This window comes from Pongo pygmaeus, chromosome 23 (genome assembly GCF_028885625.2).
Source record: "Pongo pygmaeus isolate AG05252 chromosome 23, NHGRI_mPonPyg2-v2.0_pri, whole genome shotgun sequence".
In the NCBI taxonomy this organism is placed as follows: domain Eukaryota; kingdom Metazoa; phylum Chordata; class Mammalia; order Primates; family Hominidae; genus Pongo; species Pongo pygmaeus.
In genome coordinates this window covers 45,595,816-45,603,753 of record NC_085931.1, presented here as the reverse complement: position 1 = coordinate 45,603,753, position 7,938 = coordinate 45,595,816, and the positions used below count along the sequence as shown (strand labels likewise).

The 7,938-nt window shown below is 46.5% G+C and overlaps 1 pseudogene; it reads left to right on the top strand.

Moving 5' to 3' along the window:
- The first annotated feature begins 5,150 nt into the window (after window positions 1–5,150).
- On the top strand, window positions 5,151–7,350 carry LOC129023416 (aconitate hydratase, mitochondrial-like; annotated as a pseudogene).
- Window positions 7,351–7,938: the final 588 nt, after the last annotated feature.

Below are 7,938 nucleotides of genomic sequence, written 5' to 3'. Positions count from 1 at the left end.
GGGGATAATGTGCATTTGCACTATCAATGGTAGGCTGTGGCTACTGACCAGATTCTCACAAGGCTGGTCTTACCTCCAAGTGCCTCACTCACCCACGAATCCTTCCTGGTATTCACACTATTCATACTTTACATATAAATAAACTCAGTGATAGCAAAAATAATGATGATAGCCAACATTTACTGAGTGTTTATAATTTTCTAGATGCAAAATGTCTTCTATGAACCATCTTATTTAACCCTTAAAAGAAGCCCATGGGCTGGGCGCGGTGGCTCACGCCTGTAATCCCAACACTTTGGGAGGCTGAGGCAGGCAGATCACGAGGTCAAGAGATCAAGACCATCCTGGCCAACATGGTAAAACCCCGTTCTACTAAAAATACAAAAATTAGCTGGGCATGGTGGTGCATGCCTGTAGTCCCAGCTACTTGGGAGGCTGAGGCAGGAGAATCGCTTGAACCCAGGGGGCGGAGATTGCTGTGAGCCGAGATCGCACCGCTGCACTCCAGCCTGGTGACAGAGCAAGACTCTATCTCAAAAAAAAAAAAAACAAGGAAGCCTGTGGAGCTATTTATAAATAAATATAATTCATTTTATAAATGAGACATTGAGACACAATCTATGCTGTCCTGGTGATGGGATGGCTCACACTGAGTTGCAAGAGCCAAAGCAAGCTGACGGAGTTTTAGAAATTTTGTGGGTTGGTTGTTAAGTGCAGCCGTTGTTACAAATTAAATTATATAAACTTTCAATTAAATGAATTATATTTAAAACGGAAGCAAGTATTCAAAACTCATAACTTTCTAGTTATTTTACTACATTTCTCTATTATGTATGCTTTTGAAGATATTTATGTTAATTGTATCTGTGTGGTAAAAATACTAGAAAATGGTATGCTACAGCACATCACTTCTCACTGATACCATGTTGGTATTTTAAAGTAGGCCATAGTGAAAGTATTTATATCATGGAAAATGGAAGATGCTACTAGGCAGAGCTAGCTTGGTTTCTCCTTTCCTCCCTTCCTCCCTTCCTCCCTTCCTTACCCCCTTCCCCCCTTCCTCACCTCCTTCCCTTCCTCCCTCCCTTCCTTTCCTTCCTCCCTTCCTTCTTCCCCTCCTCCCTTCCTTCTTCCCTCTCTCCCTTTCTCTTTTTGGAAAACTGGTTTTAAACATTTACTAGCACACCACTGAGCAGAGAGGTTAAGTAACTTGTCCATGGCCTTCCCTCTGAGTGTTAAGACAAAGATTCAAACCCAGCCATTAACTCCAGCGACGATTCTATTAACCACATTCCTAGAAGACTAATACTGCTTATAAACAATCCAGTATGTGTTTCATGAACCCATTTAATTGTTACCTGTCCTACACCCCATACCTTCTCTGATTTCTCACCTAGCTCTCAACTCACAGAAATGTCATCTTTTCCTGGTATTCTCTGATCTACCTCGGGTCCTTAGTAAACTCTAAACTCTGGCAGAGTAGGGCCTGTGGCTCTGTCTGATTTATCACTGTAATCCACCTTTCTAGGAGAATGCTTGGCACTATATTCAATTTTTTTTGCACAGGGAATAAAAACAATTAATTATGTGCATGCATTATTTCTCCTTCTGGAGTGTATGCTCCTTAAGAATTAGTTCTGTGATTCATTTCTAAGATCAGCAGCCCAACACCAGGCACAGAGCCACATATAGATTAAATACTCAGTAGCTATTTGTTTTAGTAAAAGTTACCAGAATTCAGGGATCAGCTTTTTTTTTTTTCTTATAGCAAAGCCTCCTGAGAGCAGGTTTTGATGAAATTGGAAGAAGACTAGGAAAATCTAGGACCCCAAGTTTGGAAGTATAGGATGACTTTGGTCATGGTGTAGGGGCGATAGCCTGAGGCATAGAGAATGGACAATATGTATAAGGCTATGAGGGAGATTTAGGGGGGGAAAAGCACACTGGAAGGGTTGGCTGTGATAGCCACCTTGCCTATCTTCTGCTTTGTTGAGGCTCAGTACTTCAGATAGCTAAGAGCAATCATGTTTGTGTATGTGTTTCACATTAAAACAAAAAGTAATTTGTCATGGTGAAAATAACCCTAGCCAGGGCCCAAGGAGACCTGCATTTGAATCCTGGATGTGTTAGATTACCTTAATGACCCCAATTTTCTTTCCTTCCATGTATTCACACCTTTGTCATTAAACTTGACAGCATGTTCCTATTCTGATTCTGGGCTCATCTATTTGACCTATGTTAGCCAATAAAATGAGGCAAAAGTAACCAAGTTCCAGTTACAAGATTTGCTTTGTCCAATAGAATGAGACAGAAGTAACCATATGCCAGCTCCAAGACCATGTGTACGTCTTCATTTTTCCCTTAACTGTGCTATCACCATGAGAAGGACTTTCCCTGATGATCCCAGCAAAAGGATGAGAGACACATAAAGTAAACTCAACCACAGTGGAAACCAGCCTAGATCAGCCAACCCCTGACAAACATGCAGTCTTTCTTTCTTTCTTTCTTTCTTTCTCTCTCCCCCTCCTTTCCCCTCCCCTCCCCTCCCCCTTCCTTCCTTCCTTCCTTCAATGGAGTTTCACTCTTGTTGCCCAGGCTGGGGTGCAGTGGCGTGATCTCGGCTCACTGCAACTTCTGCCTCCCAGCTTCAAGCGATTCTCCTGCTTCAGCCTCCCGAGTAGCTGGGACTACAGGCATGCACCACCACGCCCAGCTAATTTTTGTATTTTTAGTAGAGACGTGGTTTCCCATGTTGGTCAGGCTGGTCTTGAACTCCTAACCTCAGGTGACCCACCTGCCTCAGCCTCCCAAAGTGCTGGGATTACAGGTGTGAGCCACCAATCCTGCAGATTTGTTATGAATCATAAATGATTAATGTCTAAGTGGTTGAGTTGTGGAGTGGTTTGTTATATAGCAATAGCTAACTGATACAGTGGCCCTTCAGTCTTAGTCAGCTCTGACTGCCATATCATAGGCCAGGTGGCTTAAACAACAGGAATGTAGTTTCTCAGAGTTGCAGAGGCTGGAAAGTCCAGATCAAGGTGCCAGCCAATTCAGTTATTGGCGAGAGCTGTTTTTGTGGCTGGGGGATGGCTGGCTTCTTGCTCCATGCTCATATGGCCTTTCCTCAGTGCATACATTCAGAGAAAGAGCAAACAAGCAAGATTTCTGGTGTGTCTACTTGAAAATGGGATGCTAATCCAAACGGATCAGGGCCCCATCATTATGACCTCATTTAACCTTAATTACTTTCTTAGAAGACCTATCTTCAAATATAACCCCACTAGGGGTTAGGACTTAGACATAGAAATTTTGGGAGGAAAGAAACATTTGGTCCATATTACCTCCCTTAGGATTCTTTTACTCATCTGAAAGATAAAGACAAGGGTGTATGGTTATAATACACATCCAATAAATATTTATTGAATCAAGAATATTGGACTATGTATTTCTAAGAAACATTTCAGGATGGTTTTTTCTTTTTTTTGTTGCCATAAAGGTATCCAGAATTGATATAAGAGGGAAAAATGCCCTCCTCTATTCAAATTAAACTGTCTGCAAGTAAGGAAGGGCATAGAAATGCCTAATATTCAAATACATGCAAGTACATTTAAGATTATTGAGCAGGGAACTCAACTATTCCATTCCATTGTTCCTTCAGGTCCTAGGTCAGCACTTCACATAAAGTAGGTAATTCAATATAGTTATCGAATTAAAAGAATGACTGAGGTAATGAGTCCAATCATGGCTTGTGCCTGCCTATAGCTATCCTCAAAAAGTTCAGGGAGATGAGGCGGGATACAGTCTGAATCATGGGAAAGAATGGTCCTCTGCCTGACTAATAGGAAGTACAAAGATGAAAACAGAGAAGGTGTTGAGCTGTCCTGATGGCTCAAGGGTTGCCTTGGGGCAGTCCAACTGGCACCTCCTTCCTTTTCCTCCTTCGTGATTACTGTGACATCCCACAGCATGTTAACTGCAACTGATTCCAAACCACACTGATGTTCCCCCTTTGTTCTCCAAACCTAATTGTGCTTGTCCTCAGTATCTGCCTGATTGTTCAAATGAGAGATGAGTCATTTCTTGCTTCTTTACATCCCACTCAATGGAGCCCACAGCTCCATTTCCCCACTGAAATGACAAAATCCAATTTGACATTAATTATAGCCACTGAGCTGTCACTTGCTGGGGAGTGACCATCGGCCAGGCAGTGCTCTAGATGAGTAGTCTAAAAGATCTCATCGAATCCTCATCATAACCTTATGATGTGAGTATACTCTTTATATCATATTGATTAAATAGGGACTCAGAAAGGTTAAGTGATTTTCCCAGGGACACAGAATTGGATAAAGGGATTTGCACTTAATCTGATGGACTTTAAAAACCCTGCCCTTTCCACACTGTCAGATTATCTCCAGTCCAGATGCTTTCTTCTCTTCTTTCTCCATTGTCTCTGTTCTGTGGAATCGGGCATTCACCTCTGCCCCCATGGTAACTGCATATGTCTCTACTATAGCTCTTAGCATATGAGATGATAATTATTCACCTGCTTGACTATCACTCTGCTAGCAATGTCTTATTCTCCCCTCTGTTCTGTATTCTCAGCTCATTGTCAGATATATAGTACCTGTTCCATAAATACTTTTAGAAATTAATTAAATTCCTTCGTCTCTAATTACCAAACCTGTTATCTTTCACAGAGTAGAGGGTTACATCTGACATAAATTGTGAAGAAGAAGAGAATCTCCCCTATCAGCCCATTATTTTCTGTAAGAACAAGCCTAGTTAACCCCCCTCCCCAAAAGGGCCAGGGTTCTCTTCAGGTACTCCTGCTGTGAGACAAGAGTGGCAGAACGACTCCCATGCCCTAACAGTTGGAAGAGATCAAGCTCCCAAGGCGCCGTCTGCTTTCATGGGTTTGGCCTGCCAGGGAAGAGCTCAGCAAATCCAGCTGAAAGAGGGTGATGAAGTCAGAGTGAGTGCTGGCCGAGTGCCTGATTCCAGAGATTTACCCTCTTCCAGATGCTAGAAGCATCTTCACCCCATTTTCTTACTGCATTTTCCAGACCTTGTAGATACAATATATTCTCTTTTAAAAAAAACACAGACATGACCCTGTCTTTGTCAACACGACCCCATCTTTGCACAAAATGGTGCCCTACAGCCCACTGGTTACCTGGCTGCAGAAAGCTCTGGGTGTGCAGCAGTACCATGTGGCATCAGTCCTGTGCCAACGGGCCAAGGTGGCGATGAGCCACTTTGAGCCTAAGTACATCCACTATGACCTGCTAGAGAAGAACATTAACATTGTTCACAAACGATTGAACCGGTCTCTGACCCTCTCGGAGAAAATCGTGTATGGACACCTGGATGACCCCGCCAGCCAGGAAATCGAGCGGGGCAGGACGTACCTGCAGCAGTGGACAGACAGCGCGACCATGCAGGATAGATGGCCCAGATGGCCATGCTGCAGTTCATCAGCAGCAGGCTCCCAAGGTGACCATGCCATCCACCATCCACTGTGACCATCTGATTGAGGCCCAGCTCGGTCGGGCGTGAGAAAGACCTGCACCAGGCCAAGGACATCAACCACAAAGTTTGTAATTTCCTGGCAACTGGAAGCGTCAAATATGGCGTGAGCTTCTGGAAGCCTGGATCTGGAATCATTCACCAGATTATTCTGGAAAACTATGACTACCCTGGGGTTCTTCTGATTGGCACTGACTCCCACACCCCCAATGGTGGCAGCCTGGGGGGCATCTGCATTGGAGTTGGGGGTGCCAAGCTGTGGATTTCATGACTGGCATCCCCTGGGAGCTGAAGTGCCCTAAGGTGATTGGTGTGAAGCTGATGGGCTCCCTCTCTGGTTGGACCTCACCCAAAGATGTGATCCTGAAGGTGGCAGGAATCCTCACCATGAAAAGTGGCAAAGGTGCAATTGTGGAATACCGTGGGCCTGGTGTAGACTCCATCTCCTGCACTGGCATGGCTACAGTCTGCAAAATGGGCTCAGAAATTGGGGCCACCACTTCCGTGTTCCGTTACAACCTCAGGATGAAGAAATACCTGAGCAAGACCTGCCAGGTAGACATTGCCAATCTAGCTGATGAATTCAAAGATCACTTGGTGCCTGACCCTGGGTGCCATTATGACCAACTAATGGAAGTTAACCTCAGTGAACTGAAGCTGCACATCAATGGGCCCTTCACCCCTGACCTGGCTCACCCTGTGGCAGAAGTGGGCAAGGTGGCAGAGAAGGAAGAATGGCCTCTGGACATCTGAGTGGGTCTGTGGGGCAGCTGCACCAATTCAAGCTATGAAGATATGGGGCACTCAGCAGCTGTGGCCAAGCAGGAACTGGGCCATGGCCTCAAGTGCAAGTCCCAGTTCACTATCACTCCATGGTCTGAGCAGATCTGTGCCTCCATTGAGTGGGATGGCTATGCACAGACCTTGAGGGATGTGGGCAGCATTGTCCTGGCCAATGCTTGTGGCCCCTGCATTGGCCAGTCGGACAGAAAGGACATCAAGAAGCGGGAGAAGAACATAATTGTCACCTTCTACAACAGGAACTTCACAGGCCACAACGACACGAACCCGAGACCCATGACTTCATCATGTACCCAGAGACTGTCACAGCCCTGGCCATTGTGGGAACCCTCAAGTTCAACCCAGAGACCAACTACCTGACAGGCAAGGATGGCAAGAAGTTCAAGCTGGAGGCTCTGGATGCAGATGAGCTTCCCCAAGCAGAGTTTGGCCCAGGGCAGGACACCTACCAGCACCCCCGCACGGGGTACCACTGACCACATCTCAGCTGCTGGCCCCTGGCTCAAGTTCTGTGGGCACTTGGACAACATCTCCAACAACTTGCTCATTGGTGCCATCAACATTGAAAACAGCAAGGCCAACTCTGCACGATGCCGTCACCCATGAGTTTGGCCTCTTCCCTGACACTGCCCACTACTACAAGAAACATGGCATCAGTTGGGCGGTGATCGGGGACGAGAACTATGGTGAGGGCTCAAGCTGGGAGCACGCTGCGCTGGAGCCTCACCACCTCAGGGGGCCAGGCCATCATCACCAAGAGCTTTGCCAGGATCCACAAGACCAACCTGAAGAAGCAGGGCCTGCTGCCCCTGACCTTCGCTGACCCAGCTGACAAGAAGATTCACCTTGTGGACAAGCTGACCATTCAGAGCCTGAAGGACTTGACCCTGGCAAGCCCCTGAAGTACATCATCAAGCACCCCAGGAGATCATCCTCCTGAACCACACCTTCAACAAGATGGAGATTGAGTGGTTCAGCGCCAGCAGTGCCCTCGACAGAATGAAGGAGCTGCAGCAGTGAGGGCAGCGCCTCCCCCGCAACACCGCTCCCCCTCTTCCCCCCTCCCCGAGCTGGCGTCATGTTCAAGTTCGGCTCCACATGCACCATAAGCAGATCCAATCCATCCAGCCATGGCTTCTTATTCCAAGATGGCATAACCAAACGTGCTTCCTGCTCCCCGCTGAGCCCAGGAGTGACTGTGGTTGGGAGGCGGTGGGGAGGCGGGAGGGGGGGTTTCTTAAAATAACTTTTTAGCCCCTGCCTTCCTATTTTCAGTTTTCAGATTTTAAGCAGCTCCATGCAACTGCCATGCAATTGTATTTATTTCTGATGACAAGACTCCCATCTAAAGTTAGAAAAAAAAAAAAAAATACAGCGGCTCACACCTGTAATCCCAGCACTTTGGCAGGCGGGCGGATCACCTTAGGTCGGGAGTTCCAAACCAGCCTGGCCAACGTGGTGAAACCCCGTCTGTACTGACAACACAAAAATTAGCTGGGTGTGTGGCACGCGCTTGTAATCCCAGCTACTCAGGAGGCTGAGGCACAAGAATTGCTTGAACCCAGGAGGCGGAGGTTGCAGTGAGCCGAGAGTATGCCACTTCACTCC